General features: G+C 40.1%; 1 pseudogene; it reads right to left on the bottom strand.

Moving 5' to 3' along the window:
- Positions 1-17603: 17603 nt before the first annotated feature.
- LOC127109098 (uncharacterized) lies at positions 17604-17703 on the bottom strand (annotated as a pseudogene).
- Between the last annotated feature and the right edge of the window lie 4462 nt (positions 17704-22165).

Below are 22165 nucleotides of genomic sequence, written 5' to 3'. Positions count from 1 at the left end.
AGGGTGTTAACCGGTTAACACTGTTGTGATTGCTGAAATATTGCTGTTTGTGCTGCGTTAACCGGTTAACCCAGGGCGTTAACCGGTTAACACTGTTAAGTTTTGGGACAGGAAGCGTGTTGTGCTGCGTTAACCGGTTAACCCAGGGCGTTAACCGGTTAACGCTGTTGCAGAGTGGAAAAATGGATATTTTAAATGTTGTGTACATAATTGAGAGTTGGCCTATGTTGGCGTATGATGTCATAGGGATTATATCCCGCTGTTTTGAGCAGTATAGGTATTAGTAGAGTGTGCTAATACTGTGTTTAATTGAATTACAGGATAATGATGTGTTGATACCTGTGTTGATGATGTATGATGGCATGTATAATGATGTGAATGTATATATTATGCCTGTATTTGTGAGTGGACTGTTGTATGGCTTAGAGTGTGAGCATATGTCCATTGTGAATTTTTGTTGATGCTGCATTGCTAGATGATTAGCGTGCATAGCATAGCCTTTGGGGCTGTAGCTAATTCCCATGGTGAGGAATTAGTGAGTGAACCATTGTGGGTTTGTTGTTGATGTTTGCATGCTAGATGATTAGTGTGCATAGTCTAGCCTTCGGGGCTGTAGCTAATTCCCATGGTGAGGAATTAGTGAGTGAGTCACTAGGTCTCAAATGAGTGGGACTAGTGAGCTTAGTAGCCGTATCTGGATTTGATCGGTGAGCTTGAATTATATGTTCAAGAATAGTCGGTACCGCATGTGTGGAGTCTCATTGCATAATGTATGTATGGCGTATAATATGAATGGATGTATTCCAATATTATACATGTGTTTGTGTTGTTATGGAGTATGATTTGAGATTATACTTGTGTTATGTTGGTGTTGAGTATGATGTTGAGCTAATGTGCTGTTACTGATTGTATGCTGTGATTAGGGTGATTGATGTGTCTAATTACTTAACATGACATGAGATTTTATAATGCTTATTATATCGATTGAGGAACTCACCCTTACAACTATTTTTCAGGTAACGAGAAATGAGTTGAGTAGAAGCGAATGCTTGGAGTCTAGTGTAGTCTCCTTAGTGGGTCATGCTCTGATAGATGTAACATTGGGAGGGAACCTTTTAATTATGTTGTTAATGATTGTTGAACCAGTTTACATGTAGTATGTTACATGTTTTGATTGATTTGATTTGTATCCGCTGCGATTTATGCAAATGTTTAATTGATTAAATAAAGAGCATGACAGTTATTTTGGAACATGGTGTGAATGATTGTGTGACACCCTTAACTGCATAATTACTCTGATATATGTTTATTATTTTAATTGAATATTTGGGGTATTTTAGAAGGGTGTTACATTAGTGGTATCAGAGCATAGTCGGTCGAGTCGAGTCGTAATTATTCTGTTTCCCCTGTACGGGATAGGTGTTGTGTAACCCTATCAGTACTTATTGTTTAGCTTGTTGGGTTTTCAGAATAGAGATGGCTGGAAGGGGTAGAGATGATGCTGCGATTGCTGAGGCTCTGGGTATGCTAGCTGGAGTACTTGGAGGAAATCCGAATGTTGTGGGAATGGGAGCTGCTCGTCAACTGAGTGAGTTCCAGAAGAACAATCCTCCAATGTTCAAGGGAGCATACGATCCAGATGGTGCTCAGAAGTGGTTGAAGGAGATAGAGAGGATCTTCCGAGTGACTGAGTGTGCTGATAACCAGAAGGTCAGGTTCGGTACGCACATGCTGTCAGAGGAAGCAGATGATTGGTGGGTTGCTACCCGCACTGAGTTGGAAACTGCTGGAAATGCTGAGATCACTTGGGCTGTGTTCAGAGAGAGATTCCTGAGGAAGTACTTTCCAGAGGATGTTAGAGGAAAGAAAGAGATAGAGTTCTTGGAATTGAAGCAGGGCAATCGGTCTGTTACTGAGTATGCTGCTAAGTTCACAGAGCTGTCAAAGTATTACACTCCCTATAATGAGGCTGCTGGAGAATTTTCGAAATGTGTGAAGTTTGAGAACGGGTTACGTCCCGAGATCAAGCAGGCTATTGGATATCAGCGGATCAGAGTGTTTTCTGACTTGGTTGACTGTTGCAGGATTTTTGAACAGGATTCCAAAGCCAGAGCAGAGAGCTATCAGCAGAGGGTTGATAGGAAAGGCAAGAATCAGAATGACCATGGAAAACCGTATGCAGCTGGCAAAGGTTTTCAACGGCAGAGTGGGATGAAGAGGCCTAGTGGGGGAGACTCTAGTGCTCCTGCTAAGTGTTATAGATGTGGTCGGGCTGGACATCGTGTCCATGAGTGTACCAGTGCTGAGATGAAGTGTTTCAAATGTGGTAAAGGTGGTCATTTGGCTGCAGAGTGCCGGTTGAAGACTCTGACTTGCTTCAACTGTGGAGAGGTGGGTCATATCAGTCCACAGTGTCCTAAGCCGAAGAAAGAGAATCAGTCAGGAGGCAAGGTCTTTGCTTTATCGGGTTCCGAGACTTCTGCAGATGACCGTTTGATCCGAGGTACGTGTTATATTAATGGCTTTCCTCTTGTAGCTATTATTGACACAGGTGCGACTCATTCCTTTATATCTTTGGATTGTGCTGTGAAACTTAAGTTAGAGATATCTGAGATGCATGGTAGTATGGTGATTGATACTCCTGCGAAAGGTTCAGTGACTACTACTTCAGTTTGTTTGAATTGTCCTTTGAGTATTTTTGGTAGAGACTTTGGGATAGACCTTGTGTGTCTTCCACTAGTGCAGATTGATGTTATCTTGGGTATGAACTGGTTGGTGTTTAACCGAGTTTCTATCAATTGTTTTGATAAGACTGTGATCTTTCCTGAGATTGAAGAAGGAAAGGATTTGTTTCTATCAGCGAGGCAAGTGAATGAGGCAGTAGTAGATGGGGCAGAGCTGTTTATGCTGTTAGCGACTTTGGAGGCTAAAGATAAACTGGTGATTGGCGATCTAGCCGTGGTGTGTGATTTTCCTGATGTGTTTCCGGAAGAGGTGAATGAATTGCCGCCAGAGCGTGAAGTTGAGTTCTCGATTGATTTGGTACCTGGTACTAGACCGATATCGATGGCTCCGTACCGTATGTCTGCTGTTGAGTTAACTGAATTGAAGAGTCAGTTGGAAGAGCTGTTGGATAAGAAATTTATTCGTCCGAGTGTGTCGCCGTGGGGTGCACCAGTGTTGTTGGTTAAGAAGAAAGAAGGTACTATGAGGTTGTGTGTGGACTACAGGCAACTGAATAAAGTGACGATCAAGAATCGGTATCCTTTGCCGAGGATTGATGATTTGATGGATCAGTTGGTTGGTGCGAGTGTGTTCAGCAAGATAGATTTGAGATCTGGGTATCATCAGATACGTGTGAAAACTGAGGATATTCAGAAGACTGCTTTCAGAACAAGGTATGGACATTATGAGTATTCTGTAATGCCTTTTGGTGTGACTAATGCGCCTGGAGTATTTATGGAGTATATGAATAGGATTTTCCATCCGTACCTAGATAAGTTTGTTGTGGTGTTTATTGATGACATTTTGGTGTATTCGAAATCTGAAGAAGAGCATGTTGAACATTTGAGAGTGGTTTTAGAAGTTCTACGAGAAAAGAAGTTATTTGCTAAACTGTCAAAGTGTGAATTTTGGTTAGAGGAGGTTAGTTTTCTTGGTCATGTGATTTCAAGAGGTGGTGTTGCTGTTGATCCTTCTAAAATAGAAGCGGTATCTAAGTGGGAAGCTCCGAAGTCAGTTTCTGAGATAAGGAGTTTTCTTGGACTTGCAGGTTATTATAGGAAGTTCATTGAGGGATTTTCTAAGTTGGCGTTACCGTTGACGATGTTGACTAGAAAGGGGCAAGCGTTTGTTTGGGACTCAAAATGTGAAGAAGGTTTCCAAGAGTTAAAGAGAAGGTTAACTAGTGCTCCTATTCTGATATTACCGAGTCCGTCGGAATCATTTGAGGTTTACTGTGATGCTTCTTTGTTGGGTTTGGGTGGTGTGTTGATGCAGAATAAGCAGGTTATAGCTTATGCTTCGAGACAGCTGAGGGTTCATGAGAGGAACTATCCGACGCACGATTTAGAGTTGGCAGCTGTGGTATTTGTTCTGAAGTTATGGAGACATTATTTGTACGGGTCAAGATTTGAGGTTTTCAGTGACCATAAAAGTTTAAAGTATTTGTTTGATCAGAAAGAGCTGAATATGAGACAAAGGAGATGGTTAGAGTTTCTGAAGGATTATGACTTTGGTTTGAATTACCATCCGGGTAAAGCAAATGTAGTGGCTGATGCGCTGAGTCGGAAATCATTGCATATGTCTATGTTAATGGTTAAGGAATTGGATTTAATTGAGCAGTTTAGAGACTTGAGTTTGGTATGTGAGAGTACTCACAATAGTGTTAAATTGGGAATGTTGAAGTTAACGAGTGGTATTCTGGATGAGATTAGAGAGGGTCAGAAATCTGATGCGCTTTTGGTTGATAAGTTGACTTTAGTGAATCAAGGTCAAGGTGGTGAATTCAGAGTTGATGAGAATGGTGTTTTGAAATTTGGTAAGCGGGTGTGTGTTCCGGATGTTACCGAACTTAAGAAGAGTATTCTTGAGGAAGGACATCGTAGTGGCTTGAGTATTCATCCTGGAGCTACGAAGATGTATCATGATTTGAAAAAGTTATTTTGGTGGCCGGGAATGAAAAGAGAAATTGCGAGCTTTGTCTACTCTTGTTTGACTTGTCAGAAGTCAAAGATTGAGCATCAGAAGCCGTCTGGGCTAATGCAACCGTTGGCTATTCCAGAGTGGAAGTGGGATAGTATCAGTATGGATTTTGTCTCTGGTTTACCGAGGACAAGCAAGAACTTTGAAGCTATTTGGGTGGTTGTTGATAGATTGACGAAATCGGCTCATTTCATTCCGATCAGAATGGATTATCCGTTAGAGAGATTAGCCGAGTTGTATATTGAGAAGATTGTAAGTTTGCATGGTATTCCGTCGAGTATTGTTTCGGACAGAGATCCTAGATTTACATCGAAATTCTGGGAAGGTTTGCAGAGGGCTTTGGGAACTAAGCTGAGATTGAGTTCTGCATATCATCCGCAGACTGATGGTCAGACTGAGAGGACGATTCAATCACTGGAGGATCTTTTGAGAGCTTGTGTTTTGGAAAAGGGAGGCGCTTGGGATTGTTATTTGCCTTTGATTGAGTTTACCTACAACAATAGTTTTCATTCGAGCATTGGTATGGCACCGTTTGAAGCTTTGTATGGTAAGAGATGTCGGACACCTTTATGTTGGTATGAGTCCGGTGAGAGTGCTGTGGTTGGACCGGAGATTGTTCAACAAACTACGGAAAAGATTAAGATGATTCAGGAGAAGATGAGAATTGCTCAGAGTCGTCAGAAAAGTTATCACGACAAGAGGAGGAAGTCACTTGAGTTCCAAGAGGGAGATCATGTGTTTCTTCGTGTTACTCCGATAACTGGTGTTGGTCGAGCTTTGAAGTCGAAGAAGTTGACACCTCGATTTATTGGTCCTTATCAGATTTTGGAGCGGATAGGGGAAGTAGCCTATCGTATCGCTTTACCACCGTCGCTTGTGAATTTGCATGAGGTTTTTCATGTGTCTCAGTTGAGGAGGTACATTCATGATCCGTCGCATGTAGTCCAAGTAGATGATGTACAGGTGAGAGATAACCTGACTGTTGAAACATCACCTATGAGGATAGAGGATCGAGAGTTGAAGCAGTTGCGGGGTAAAGAGATTGCTTTGGTAAAGGTAGCTTGGGGAGGACCAGCAGGTGGCAATGTGACTTGGGAACTTGAGAGTCAGATGAAGGAGTCTTACCCAGAGTTGTTCACTTGAGGTATGTTTTCGAGGACGAAAACTCTTTTAGTGGGGGAGAGTTGTAACACCCCGATAATAATATGATAATTATTTAAATTAAGTTAATAATATATTTATTAATTTAATTAGATAATTGGATTATTATTATTATTATTTTGGAATTATTGAATTATTATTATTATTGGAATAATAATATAAATTGGAAAATATATAAGTTGGAATAAGAAAAGAGTTTTCATTTTTGTAAAAAGGTTTTACGTGAAAACTGAGAAGCTGCAGAGAAGAGGAAAAGAGGCAGAGCAAGAGAAAGGACCAGAGAGAAAAGGTTGAAGAAGGAAGAGCTTGAAGCTGAAAGATTCGACAGATTAACTCAGGTAAGGGGGGTTTATCGTCGATTAATGGGTATTATGGGATAATATGTAATGGGTAGTGATAAGCCGTTGATTTGACCCTAATTGGGATTGTGAATGCTGAAAATGATGCTGGATAAACTGTGTTAGAAACTGAAATTGAATCCGTAATTGTGTGAGTCGTGTTTTCCCGAACGTATAGCGTTTTACGGAATTGGAATCGGAGGTCCGGAAGTCCTCTAATGGCGGAAAATGCGGAGAATTCTGCATTCTGCTTGAGTTAGCGCAGGAACAGCTTCTGTCTTGCGTTAACCGGTTAACCCAGGGTGTTAACCGGTTAACACTGTTTTGAATTGTGAAAATTTGCTGTTTTGTCTGCGTTAACCGGTTAACCCAGGGTGTTAACCGGTTAACACTGTTGTGATTGCTGAAATATTGCTGTTTGTGCTGCGTTAACCGGTTAACCCAGGGCGTTAACCGGTTAACACTGTTAAGTTTTGGGACAGGAAGCGTGTTGTGCTGCGTTAACCGGTTAACCCAGGGCGTTAACCGGTTAACGCTGTTGCAGAGTGGAAAAATGGATATTTTAAATGTTGTGTACATAATTGAGAGTTGGCCTATGTTGGCGTATGATGTCATAGGGATTATATCCCGCTGTTTTGAGCAGTATAGGTATTAGTAGAGTGTGCTAATACTGTGTTTAATTGAATTACAGGATAATGATGTGTTGATACCTGTGTTGATGATGTATGATGGCATGTATAATGATGTGAATGTATATATTATGCCTGTATTTGTGAGTGGACTGTTGTATGGCTTAGAGTGTGAGCATATGTCCATTGTGAATTTTTGTTGATGCTGCATTGCTAGATGATTAGCGTGCATAGCATAGCCTTTGGGGCTGTAGCTAATTCCCATGGTGAGGAATTAGTGAGTGAACCATTGTGGGTTTGTTGTTGATGTTTGCATGCTAGATGATTAGTGTGCATAGTCTAGCCTTCGGGGCTGTAGCTAATTCCCATGGTGAGGAATTAGTGAGTGAGTCACTAGGTCTCAAATGAGTGGGACTAGTGAGCTTAGTAGCCGTATCTGGATTTGATCGGTGAGCTTGAATTATATGTTCAAGAATAGTCGGTACCGCATGTGTGGAGTCTCATTGCATAATGTATGTATGGCGTATAATATGAATGGATGTATTCCAATATTATACATGTGTTTGTGTTGTTATGGAGTATGATTTGAGATTATACTTGTGTTATGTTGGTGTTGAGTATGATGTTGAGCTAATGTGCTGTTACTGATTGTATGCTGTGATTAGGGTGATTGATGTGTCTAATTACTTAACATGACATGAGATTTTATAATGCTTATTATATCGATTGAGGAACTCACCCTTACAACTATTTTTCAGGTAACGAGAAATGAGTTGAGTAGAAGCGAATGCTTGGAGTCTAGTGTAGTCTCCTTAGTGGGTCATGCTCTGATAGATGTAACATTGGGAGGGAACCTTTTAATTATGTTGTTAATGATTGTTGAACCAGTTTACATGTAGTATGTTACATGTTTTGATTGATTTGATTTGTATCCGCTGCGATTTATGCAAATGTTTAATTGATTAAATAAAGAGCATGACAGTTATTTTGGAACATGGTGTGAATGATTGTGTGACACCCTTAACTGCATAATTACTCTGATATATGTTTATTATTTTAATTGAATATTTGGGGTATTTTAGAAGGGTGTTACAAGGGCCGTACGATACGTCTCTTTTGGTGAAGTACGAGCATCATGTTGCTCGACATATATGGTTCGGTGAGGTAAGTAAACGGGCTATATTTGAAAATGAATAATAGTTGAATATTTTATAATTTGTTTTCTAATATGTGTTTTAATTGTTTTTAGGAAATAGGTCCAAAGAAAGAGTTGAAGGTTGTCGGACATGGACTGAAGTTGACTTCTAGGGTTCCATTGCTCTTCCACCACAGATGGAGAGTTGGGTATCTAGATCCGGTTTATCTTCACTGCAGAGAACGAGTCTGAACAAGATAGACACAAATCTTGTCTCTGCATTTGTGGAAAGATGGCATCTAGAGACATCTTCATTTCACATGCCGTTTGGTGAAATGAGCATTACTTTAGATGATGTCGCATGTCTACTTCACTTGCCCATCAGGGGTATCTTCTGGAGTCCTCAGGATGTGACTGAAGAGCTAGCTGTTGAACTTGCTGTTGACTACCTAGGAGTGTCACAGGGTCAGGCACAGTCACATGTTCGTAGCTGTAGGGGGTCGTATTACAAGTTGGAGTGGTTATATGATTTATTCGTACATCATAGAGCTGCTTCCAGCTGGGCATATGCGACTAGAGCATATCTATTGATGTTGGTGGGTTCCACCATATTTGCTGATAAGACCTTTACACTTGTAGAGGCACGATACCTCTTCCTGTTTAGGGACTTGGATGGATGTTCAGGATATAGTTGGGGAGCAGCTGCACTAGTTACCCTCTACCGATATCTTGGAGATGCGTCCATGTACAGTTGCAAACAGCTCGGTGGATATCCTACTCTCCTACAGGTATATAATTTAATTATGTTAATTAAGTGTTGGATTCATTTTATAAAATATGTTAACTTAATTTGTTTTATTTATTATGTTTGTATTTTGTAACAGTGTTGGATTCACGAGTACTTTCCAACTGTTGGAAAAAGAGGGGAGAATTGGAAACCTGCTGATAACTGTGGTCTTCCCCGAGCGATGAGATGGTCGTATAGGCAGGGAGTCCTGAAGGTCGATGATTTACGACCTATTTTGGACGAGCTGACACCTGCCGACGTCATATGGCGACCATTTGAGGATCATAGAGCATGGTGTGTATTTGATGAGATATGTCTTTACAGGGGCTGTTTGAAGTGGGGTGAAACAGTTGTCCCATACTTGCCTGATAGATGTTTACGTCAGTTTGGGTATAGGCAGTATGTTCCATCCCCACCTCTGGATTGTATGATGGCGACGGATATTGATGTTGATTGGATCAGTTACCATCAGAGTGTTATCACTGTGATCAGTTCATCTACCGTGGCCGCTGTCGCATCCGCGAAAAACAACCGGCGGGCTGAAACAAAAACAACACAGAGCCGCCACCGTGCGTTATTTATCCCAAAAGAGGGAAAGGAAACGCTCAGAGTAAACCTGGAAAAAGCATGGTCTCGCGACCAAAGAGAAAGGGTAAGGGAGTCGGTTACGCAAGGGGAAGGTATTAGCACCCCTCACGTCCGTCGTACTCGACGGGATCCACGCTCTAAGAAAAGAAAAGGTTGCTAAACAAACAAACATCACACACACACGCACCGAAGACAACACAGGTGGGGTTAAGAGGAAGAGAGCTCGCTAGGACATCGCATCCTATGCCTACGTATCTCGTCTGGTACGAGAATCAGAGTTGCCGTAGTTCGGCTCACGCACGCCAAACAAGCAAACACAAACACAGGCAAACTGGGAGCCTGAATGCCAATCACTGGACTTACATCAGCATCCGAACCAAAACACACACAAGAAGGCAAACGTGGAGCCCGAACGCCAATCACTGGACTTACCTCGGCATCCGAACCAAACACACGCACACTGGAACCCGAATGCCACTCGATGGACTTACATCAGCTTCCAAGCACACAACAACCAACAAGTTAATAGGGAGTCGGGAACTCGAGCCTATAACTGTCAAGCACACACACAAAAAGAAAAAAAAGTGCCCGGAGAGACCTCGCACGGTCTCCTGCCTACGTACCTCATCTGGTATGAGGATCAGGGCGACGTAGTTCCCCTGAAAGGGAAAGAAAATCTAGCCAGAAACCAAGGGGAGACACACTACCAGGGAGCTGTACTCGAGCCTAGTGTTATCATGCATCATTGCCCTATGTTGTGGTTTCTACCTACTTGCACAACAGCAAGCTAATCCTAACCAGGAAAAACAAGCATGCAAGCATCAACAAAACAAAACAAACATTTCAGGCAAATATTCAAAAAGCACACACTATATCCAGTCAAGTGAGACTCAAACAAAGGGTGGACTGCCGAGGCAAGTCATCTGTACAAGGGTAGAGTTCGCTCTTAACCTTGCCATTGAGAGACTAAGGTGAAGCAGATGAAAGGTGAGTGAAGATTAGACTTCACAGCTCTTATCCCTGGCCAGGGAGAGCTTCAGACAAAGGAGCGTGGGTCCAGAATGGAGGGACCCTTCTACACTCAAGACTCTGACACAACTGTACAAAGTACAAGATCTTGGGGTAATGTCCCAATGCATCAACACAGTGGTGTGAGCAGAGGGACGACTCAACAGAATAGCGGGGGATAGATTGCATATCCCTTGGGTTCCGCCAATTGCCTCTATGAGGTCTTTACCTGCTTGGCACAAAAGTAGACAATCACAAACATCGCCTCTTAAGGAGGACTTCAGACAGTTGCCTGGCTAAATAACAAGCCAGGTCTTCCAGACTACATGGAGACAAGAGAGTCTACCTCAATTGGTTTAAAAACCAAGCAACAGCAAGCAATTTCTCAAGGAACTGTAAGCAACTAAATGTACCTGAAATCAATCAAGTATCATCAGTACTCAGACAAACCAACAGTAAACAACAAAAGTCAATCTATACAGACAACACAAGTTAATGCACATAAGTGCAAGCCATGAGCTCAAACTCAAGCATCAAACCCTACAACACAAAACCAATGTTAGTTTACAACATCAAACAATCTCAATTTGCAACTTGAATTTTTCTCCTTAAGCCTTTTGCACTTTTAACCTGAAAATCCAAACCAAATGTGAGAAACAAGACCACTAGGCCAAGCCTAGGGTCCAAAGGAGATAAAAAATCCTAAACAGCAAGTGAAAATTATCCAAAATCACATTCAAACAAATTAGAAGCAAATGCAATTGGTCCCATGCTCATATCAATCACCATTATCATTTTATGCACAAAATAGCATCAAACATGCAATTTGCAACTCCAAAAGACCAAACAGAACTATCTCAATCAAAAGCATACCAGAACAATTCAATTAATTCCACAAAAATTTACACTTAAACAGAACCTATCCAATGAATAGCATATCAATTTTCAACTCAATTGGATCAATGGAAGTAGGGCAATGAAAATCATAAAGTTCAGACAAGTTCAAACAAGCCAACACATGGTATCCAAACAAACATCAACTTCCAAAAATCATAAAACAGTGACAACAATTAAGAAATGAATGGGATCAAAACCATAATGACCTATAATGTGTCTACAAACCACATGTCAAATTTCATCTTCATACAATCAATGATCAGAATTTCACAAATGAATTACCAACATGTGTCACACAATGAGCACACAGGGAAGAAAATTATCAATCAATTAGAAAATGTCATCAACAATTCCAGAAAAAAGCTCATGTGATCTCATCATACCAATGTTCATTCATGCAAAAAATTAGCTCAAATCAACATCCCTAAGCATTTTAAATAAAATCATGAAGTTGACCTAGCTTGGTGTGACACAAATTGTCACACCTCCATTCAAAAATTCATATCTCTTCAACCAAGTATCCAAAAATTACAAACCACACATGAAAATCACCAGCAACATGTCCAGAATATGCACAAAAAATTTCATCCATTTATTTGAAAGTATCATCATTTCATGAAAGATATGGCATGGTATGTGCAAATGTGACAACATCAATCAATCCCTAGACAAATTAACTTTCTACACATGCAAAAAATTTACAAAAATCATGATAAAATTCTACACATTACAAGGAATATCATGCAAAAAATCTCACTCAATTTGGATGAAAAATGAAGTCTCTATGAAATTTCTAAGTTGAGGTATCAAAATGAAATAACAATTAGAAAAGAAATAGAAATAATATATTAATTAAATACGCCAATGGCAATTTTGTAATACTAATGGAGTTGGCCAAAACGGCGTCGCTTCAGTTAGAAGCAATGGCGCGCTCTGATTGGTTGAGCTTGGCGCCAAACACCATTTGAAACAAGGCAAGGCAATCAGAAGATCAAACATGCTTTTGGACGAGTTCTTCACCAAGAACACACGCGAATTCCAGAAATCACCAGGAACGAATTCTAACCAAACGCATCGTGCTTATAGTCATTAGAACCGTCTCTCAACCTAGATTAAGGTTATGTAACTTGTTTCTCCTAATTCTAACCATGGCCACGGGATCGAACGAAAGAAGATATGAACACAAAACTTCAAATCGCGATTTCTCATTCAATACTTAATCAATTCAAAAACTAATCACATCATGATGTTCTACATTCAAAGATCTTTCAAATGCATATCATGATTTGAGCAAAGGTGAGATTCGAAAACTGACCTAGTGATGAAGGCAGCTGCGAATTTGTGCTTCTCAAGGTCCAATGATGCCAAACAGATCGAGATTAATGACTAGGAAGATGTTTGGAAAAGGTTCCTTAGCTCCAGCATGCTCCAGGTGTGAGAATTCTCAAAACTCCATTGATGTGCAAGGTATGAACAGTCCTTGATCTTGAAGGTTCTTCCACGAATTTGTCAAGACAGATGTAGATCTTGGCTTGTGGAAGATGAATCAAGAAGAATCATGCAATTTGATGAAGATTTGGTGAAGAAATCTTGAAAAATGCTTGATGAAGATTTTGGAGAATTTGCAATTTTGGAGGGAAAGTTTGTTATGATTCTTGGAATGTGCAATGTATTAACCAATTCTGTTAGGATTAATGATATATACTCACTCCTTAATCATCTCTTAATCCAAATTAACAAAATTGGAATGGATTAGTGTTAATGTGTTTTTAATGAAAGTCCAAAAATGACCTTGCCAAATATTGCACCATGACAGCTCATGACAGTTGGAACAAGTCATATTTTGCATTTGGAGTGTGTTGGCATTGGTTTCATGTCCAAATTCCAAGTATTGCTCAAATTCACTATCTCACACCAAAAATTCAACATAGTCCACTTAAAAATTGACTTTTTGCATTGACCATTTTTGATGAATTTGGATCACACACCATGAAAGTACATGTGAAATGGGGTTTGCTCACAAAAAGATTACCCAAATTGGACATTCCATGTGAAAGTTATGCCACTTTGATTATAGGCATTTTTGGAAAATGAATGGACCATAACTTGCTAACCACACATGGGAATTCCAAGTTCTTGGACTTTTTGGAATGGTGAGATCAAGATCTTCAACTTTCATGTTGGACAAAATTCCATTTGAAGCTTGTTTGGACATGTAATTTTGTGGTAAAAAACTTTCCATTTTTGGAAACTTCCATTACAAGTCACTTTCTATTTTTGGCAATTTTTCTCCTGACTTTATTTTCTTCATTCTTGAGCTTTGACATGTCAAATGAAACTTATTTCAACATGAATGAAGTGTATCCAACTCTCTCCCACCTCCAAATCCATAAAATCAAGCACAGTTGACCACAGTTGACTTTTTCAACTGATAGATGAATCCGGCAATGCACTAATCAATCTGAGCCTCAATCTTCTGATGAAATGGCTCAATGATGAACCCCTAGCTTCCATAAGCTCAATATAATCACATAATGATCCCCATATCCATTGTAGACCCCATCTCCATGCCATGCCCTGATTGACCCACTACAGATGATTAAACTGATTAGGGTTGACCAGTGGTCAAAACCCTAATCTCAAGGTGTCTGATCAATCTTCTTGAATCTTCTGGATGACAACAAGACCATGATGATGATGATGTATCATTTCAACCAAGATCAAGATCAATCTCCTTGAGAATCATGAAACCCTAATTTGAACCACCACCCTCAGATAGTTAGTGATCAGTCCACCGAAACCCTAGCTTGCACCATAACCTCTTCATCTCCTGATCAAGTCTTATGAGGATGACTTGCACAATGTAACCACATGATATGCAAGATGCAATGCCTAATGACCTAAAATGATATGCAAATATATTATGCTAGTCCCAAGAGAGGAGGGCAAATTTTGAGGTGTTACAGCTGCCCCTATTCAATCCACTGTGAACCTGTTGATATGAATAGCCTCGGCTTTCAGATGATCAGGATGAAGAGTGATTGAATACCAAGAACAGACGAACAGTTTGCACTCTGATGGGATATAATTAACAACGCCTGTCAGAATCGGCGAAGAACACAATCTTGAAGAAAAATCCGTCTGGTACGGAAAAAGTCGGCCTGATCACCGAAACAAAAACGTCGACCTGGATACCAAAATAAATGGTAACGCAGGGATAACCATGGCCTGAACACCACATCCGCTGGGGATTATCATTACTCTTCTTTTTTTTATGTTTTTCTTGAACCCCGAAATTTTCTCTTGCGCCAATGATCCCGGATCACTGCATTTGAACCCCGACATCTTGTTTCCTTGTGATAATTCCGCTGACAACGTCGGAAATAACACCAATCACCACTCTAAGGGCGACACATCAGAGGGTACACCTTCCACCAGACACTGACTGATGACTGGGAAGAAACTCGACGTTTACGTGACATCGAACGATGATTTTTACAGGCATCAAACAATGATGTTTACAAGACATCGAACAAAGATGTTTTACAGGACATCGAAGAATGATGTTTTACAGGACATCGAAGAATGATCGACCAGACACTTACTGATGACTGGGAATAAACTCGACGTTTACTGGACATCGAACAATGATGTTTACCAGACACCAAACAATGATGTTTACAAGACATCGAACAAAGATGTTTACCAGGACATCGAACAATGATGTTTACAGGCATCAAACAATGATGTTTACAGGCACCAAAGAAAGCTCGACCAGACACTAAATAATGACTGGGAGAAAACGCGAAGTTTACTGGACATCGAACAATGATGTTGACAGGCATCAAACAAGGATGTTGACAGGACATCAAACAATGATGTTGACAGGACATCAAACAATGATGTTGACAGGCATCAAACAAGGATGTTGATAACACGAAATTATATCGCTTTTTAAGACTTAATTCAATTAAATTATTTTATCATTTACGCTAATTTATCCCATTTTATCAGATATTATGCAGTATTTCTCTTCTGTTTATATCAGGTACCCATTTTGAAGCAAAAGTGAAAAAGGGAAGAAAAGGAGGGGTAAAAAGCAACAAAAAGGAGAGAAAAGGAACCAAAGGCCAAAGCCCAGCCCAAAGCGCACAAGTCACCAATGCTGTGCCTGTGACGGACGTCACAGGACGCGTGACGAGCGTCACGCGAAGCAGCCCTGTGACGGACGTCACACATGGTGTGACGAACGTCACACCAGTCCTCTATATTTTTGGCGCAAGGAACTCAACTGACCACGTTGAAGCCCACTTCCACTCACGCTTAACCCTCGGAAGCCTACTACCATGCACGCGGAAACCCTTGAAAAGTGGTTACACCAGCAGCTTATAAATAGCAGCAAATTGGGAACTTCCAGACACACAGTTTTTGCACGCTCAGTCTTGCGGAAGCTCTGCCAAATTTATTTTTTCACGCCTTTGCCTATTTTTCTTCCTTTCCAGCATCGTTCACTTTATTTATTTTATTTTGCAAGCTTTGTTTTCTTTTTCCCTTGCAATTTATTTTCCCCGTTCTTAGCTTTTAGATATTTTTCGCGTAGTAGTTTCTACACCGGAAACTACTGGGCAACTTTATACCGGATTTAACCTTACGTTATTTTCGAGTTTTTTTTATTTCCTTGATTTAATTTACTGTTTAATTGAAGAATCGAAGAACAAATCCTACCGGCTTGTGGTGGAGTGTTCAAGACCATTGTATTACGCATTCAGGTTCTTTAATTGTTATTTAATTTTTATGCTTTATTCTACTGTTTATTTACATTGCATGCCTGGAATGAGTCTGTTTATGCATGATATAGATTCTTATTTATTTAGCATGTCTGGCTAATTTGCCTAGGTATCGGTATGTAAAGTAAGCAGAAAGAGGGATCAAAAGTAAGTCGGTCTATTCAAACTTAAAATTAGAATCAATCTTTTTATGGTCTTAACTTACAGGTTTAATAACAAGATTTTTTACAAAAGTAAAAGACATAAAGAAGTTGAAACCAACAGAGCGAGAGTTTGAGGTTTTAACTGGACAGTGTAAGTTAGTCATTAAATCTATCTCAGGGCGAGAGCAAGTTTTAGAATTAATTAAATTCTGACCTTTTTCCAAAAAGTATTTTTAAAGATTGAATGTGAGGACGAGAGTTAAGCATTTAGATTTAATTGTATAACCTATGTCAACAGAGCGAAAGTTTGAGATAAGGGTGTTTAAAACGGTCAGTATTTTCTTAAAAAGAGTTTCTGCAACTTTATTGTTTTCAAAATATGATTTTTGACTTAATTATAAGTGACAGCAACATTAACATAAGATCATGGTTTCTTCAACAGAGCGAGAGTTTGAGATAAAACCTTTAACCAATAAAGTTAGTCGAAACGATTTATTTTAAAACCGAGAGACCGACAAGGAATTGATTCCCTAGTTTTGACGAACTACATACCGATATCCGTTTTATTGATATTTAATCTAGATATTAGTTTAGCTCTTAGCTCCCTTCCCCAAACAATCAAACATTTTCACCTTAGATTTACGTAGTAACCTTAGATAACGGTACATCGATTCATAAGTCCCTGTGGGATCGATATCTTTTAAAACTACGCGATAGAACTGTGCACTTGCAGTTTGTATCCCATTCTCGACTCACACAGTCGAGCGATCAAGTTTTTGGCGCCGTTGCCGGGGACTTTTATTCAATCGATATCGTAACTCTTCCGTTACGCTGTAGAGACTAAGGTTTCTTTTTCCTTCTATTCTTTCGTTGATTTGTATGCCACGCACTCGCTCTCAAGGCGAACCGCTCTATTTACGAATCAACGATATCGAACTATATCTCCGAGTCTTACGACGAATTCGGGAATATCGTGCTGAAAACAATCTCCCTCCTATAAACCTTCCTGATATCAAAAACATTTTTCCTTCTTTAACCGAGATGGCAGAACCAGCTCGTGCTCTTAGAGATTACGCCGCTCCATCGCAAGATGAACCGCATTCAAGTATTGCTCCGCCCGCAATCGAAGCAAACAACTTTGAACTTAAACCTTCACTGTTGCAGGCTGTGCAACAGAACCAATTCTCTGGAAATCTTACCGAAGATCCAAACCTTCATTTATCCGTATTTGTTCAATATGCTGATACTGTTAAAGCTAATGGTGTCACTTCAGAGGCAATTCGACTTCGTCTTTTTCCTTTCTCATTAAGAGATAGCGCTAGAAGATGGCTTCAATCTCTTCCTTCCAACTCAGTCACCACATGGAACGAGTTGAAGAAAGTTTTTCTTGCCCGATATTTTCCGCCAAGCAAAACAGCTATGTTAAGAGCCCAGATAAACGGATTTAAACAGAAAGACAACGAGTCTCTTTTCGAAGCATGGGAAAGATACAAAGACATGATGAGACTTTGCCCACACCATGGTTTGGAAGACTGGTTAGTAATTCACACATTTTATAATGGTCTCTTATACAATACAAGGTTAACAATAGACGCCGCTGCAGGTGGTGCACTAATGAACAAACCTTATGCTGATGCTTACCAGCTTATCGAGAGCATGGCCCAAAACCACTATCAGTGGGGAACCGAACGAACAACAGTGGAAAAACCTCAACCGAAAACTGGCATGTACGAGATAAGTAACCTTGATCACGTCAATGCAAAAGTGGATGCTTTGGTCCAGAAAATTGAAAGTTTAAACGTATCACCACCAACCGCCGTGGTTGCTATAACTCAGAATTGCGAGGTCTGTGGAATCCAAGGCCACACTCCTGCGGAATGTCAACTCTTGACTGGAATCCAAACAGAGCAAGTAAACTATGCTCAAGGAAGCCCCTATTCGAATACCTATAACCCAAATTGGAAGAATCATCCAAACTTTTCATATAAGAGTAATAATGCTTTATACGCACCTGGACAGTCTCCGAATCAAACCCCATCTATACCTCCGGGATATCAGAAACCAAATCCTAACAATAATACCCCTAGAAAATCCAACTTGGAAATCATGATGGAAAACTTTATAGCTTCCCAACAACAAACCAATAAAGATTTCTTAAACCAGAACATACACACTGGCGAACAACTTAAACAACTAGCAAGCAAAGTAGATGCCTTGGCTACCCATAACAAAATGTTAGAAACCCAAATATCTCAAGTAGCTCAACAACAAGCACCTACTGCTGCACCAACTGGTACATTCCCTGGACAGCCCCAACCTAATCCGAGAAGCCAAGCTCATGCAATTATATTAAGAAGTGGAACGGAAGTGGAAGGACCGTCTGATCCAAGGATAGAAAACCAAAACCCTAAGAAATCTACTGAGGAAAGTGAACCTAAGGAAAAGGAAGAGAGTAATAAGGAAACCCTAGAAAAGAAGGAACCTTATGTACCTCCACCACCTTACAAACCACCTATACCTTACCCTCAAAGGCTTGTTAAAACCAAAGATGTAGGCCAATTCAGAAAATTTGTTGATCTCCTTAAGCAATTAAACGTTACAATTCCATTTACCGAAGCTATTACGCAGATGCCCTCATATGCTAAATTCTTAAAAGAAATTCTTTCTAATAAAAGGAAACTTGAGGATAGTGAAACCGTTACACTCCCTGCCGAATGTAGCGCTATAATCCAAAACATGCCCCCTAAACTCAAGGATCCAGGTAGCTTCTCTATACCCTGTCACATAGGAAAATTTGTCATCGACAAAGCCTTATGCGATTTAGGAGCCGGAATTAGCGTTATGCCTTTATCCATATGTAAGAGACTGGAAATGGGAGAATTAAGACCGACCAAGATGTCTGTACAACTAGCAGATCGTTCCATCAAATATCCTGTAGGAATCCTTGAAAACGTTCCCGTACGCATAGGTCAGTTTTACATTCCCACTGACTTCACAATTATGGACATTAGAGAAGATGATACTACACCTATTATACTAGGAAGACCATTCTTAGCAACTGCCGGTGCAATCATAGACGTAAAACGAGGAAGACTCACCTTCGAAGTAGGTGAAGAGAAAATTGAATTCATTCTTTCCAAATTCTTGAAAGCACCTGCAATAGAAGATACATGTTACTTCATGGATATCATCGATGAATGCATAAAAGAAGCAGAGTCAGGAGAAGACAAATCATCAGACTATCTTTTAGAAGACAAATCTAAACAATGCTTAGCAATAACACCAGATCCTACGCAGTGTCTTAACAAACCAACCCCTGATTTGAAAACACTTCCCAAAAATCTGAGATATGAATTCCTAGACTTAGAACTTGAACGACCTGTGATAGTCAATGCAGATCTAGGAAGACTCGAAACAGAAAAACTCCTACATATCTTAAGAAAATATCCAACCGCACTAGGATACCACATAACCGATCTTAAAGGAATAAGCCCTTCTATTTGTATGCATCGCATCATGTTAGAAGAAGACGGTAAAACCTCTAGGGAACACCAGAGAAGACTAAATCCGATCCTAAGTGAGGTAGTGAAAAAAGAAATAACCAAGTTATTAGAAGCAGGTATTATATATCCTATATCTGATAGCAAATGGGTCAGTCCTGTACACGTTGTACCAAAGAAAGGAGGCATAACCGTTATTGAAAACGAAAAAGGAGAAACTATAACTAAACGAATCGAATCGGGATGGAGAATGTGCATTGATTATAGGAAACTAAACAAAGCAACCCGAAAAGATCATTTCCCTTTACCATTCATTGACCAAATGTTAGAACGATTAGCAAAACATTCACATTTCTGTTATTTAGACGGTTATTCAGGCTTCTTTCAAATACCAATTCACCCTGATGACCAAGAAAAGACAACATTCACATGCCCTTTTGGTACCTTCGCGTATAGACGAATGCCGTTTGGTCTGTGTAATGCCCCTGCAACTTTCCAAAGATGCATGATGGCAATTTTCGCCGACTTTCCCGAAAACATCATGGAAGTATTCATGGATGACTTTTCTGTGTACGGACAAAGTTTCGAAGAATGCCTTGAAAACCTGGAAAGAGTTCTTGAACGATGTGTAAAAGTAAACTTAGTACTTAATTGGGAAAAGTGCCACTTTATGGTACAAGAAGGAATTGTTTTAGGACACATCATCTCGAACAGAGGAATTGAAGTAGACAAAGCCAAAATAGAGGTAATCGAAAATCTTCAACCCCCAAGAACCGTGAGAGAAGTACGAAGCTTTTTAGGACACGCCGGTTTCTACCGACGATTCATCAAAGACTTCTCTAAGATAACTAAACCCTTAACCGGACTATTAATGAAAGATGCTGAATTCATATTCGACGATAACTGTTTAAAAGCATTTCAAACTCTTAAACAAGCATTGATCTCCGCACCCATTATGCAGACACCAGACTGGAATGAACCATTCGAAATAATGTGCGATACCAGTGATTATGCTGTAGGTGCTGTTTTAGGACAAAGAAAGGATAAAAAGCTCCATGTTATATATTACGCTAGCAGAACCCTGGATGAAGCGCAGATGAATTATGCCACAACCGAGAAAGAACTCCTAGCAGTAGTATTTGCGCTAGATAAATTTCGTTCTTATTTGGTAGGAGCCAAAATAATAGTTTACACTGATCATGCTGCTATCAGGTACCTTCTAACAAAAAAGGATGCTAAACCTAGACTCCTAAGATGGATCTTGTTACTACAAGAATTCGACTTAGAAATCAAGGACAAGAAAGGAACTGAGAACGTAGTAGCAGACCACCTCTCTAGACTTGAGAACCTTGAACCAGAAAGAACATCCATTAATGATGATTTCTCGTATGACAAACTCATAGCTACTTTGGAAGAGAACAACTCCGACATGCAAGTAGAAACCACCTTAGCTATATCTGTCATACCATGGTACGCTGATCTAGTAAATTATTTAGCTGCCGGAATAGTTCCACCTACTTTATCTTACCAGCAGAAGAAAAGATTCTTCCATGACATAAAACACTATTACTGGGATGATCCCTTACTTTTCAAAAGAGGTCCCGATGGTATTTTCCGTCGATGTGTACCCGAAGAAGAGGTAGAAAATATAATCCAACACTGTCACTCCGCGCCTTATGGTGGACACACAAGTACATCCAAGACCTGCTCAAAAATCCTACAAGCTGGCTTTTATTGGCCAACTATATGGAAGGACGTACATGCGGCTATTAAGGAGTGTGACAGATGTCAACGCACGGGAAACATATCTAGACGTGACGAGATGCCACAAAAAGGTATTTTGGAAGTAGAGATTTTTGACGTGTGGGGAATAGACTTCATGGGACCGTTTCCATCCTCTTTCGGTAACAAGTACATACTCGTGGCGGTTGACTACGTATCAAAGTGGATCGAAGCTATAGCTTCTCCAACTAATGACACCCGAGTAGTAACTAGACTCTTTAAAAATATAATTTTTCCGAGATTTGGCATCCCAAGGATAGTAGTCAGTGATGGTGGATCGCACTTTATATCCAAGGTACTCGAAAAACTACTACTTAAATATGGAGTGAGACATAGGATAGCAACACCTTACCACCCTCAAACCAGTGGACAAGTGGAAGTATCTAACAGAGAAATCAAGCAAATACTAGAAAAAACGGTCGCCACTTCAAGGAAAGATTGGTCATTGAAATTACCAGAAGCTTTATGGGCATACCGAACTGCTTATAAAACTCCCATAGGGACGACCCCATTTAAGCTCATTTATGGAAAATCCTGTCACCTCCCGGTAGAATTAGAACACAAAGCCTATTGGGCTATTAGAAATTTAAATTTGAATTATAAAGCCGCCGGTGAAAAGAGAATCCTTGACATAAACGAATTAGAGGAACTCAGAAGAGACGCCTATGAAAATGCCAAAATCTATAAAGAAAGAACAAAACAATGG

This window comes from Lathyrus oleraceus, chromosome 7, assembly GCF_024323335.1.
Source record: "Lathyrus oleraceus cultivar Zhongwan6 chromosome 7, CAAS_Psat_ZW6_1.0, whole genome shotgun sequence".
NCBI classification, from domain to species: domain Eukaryota; kingdom Viridiplantae; phylum Streptophyta; class Magnoliopsida; order Fabales; family Fabaceae; genus Lathyrus; species Lathyrus oleraceus.
The sequence above is the reverse complement of the archived record's forward strand: the minus strand, read 5'-3'. Positions and strand labels throughout refer to the sequence as shown.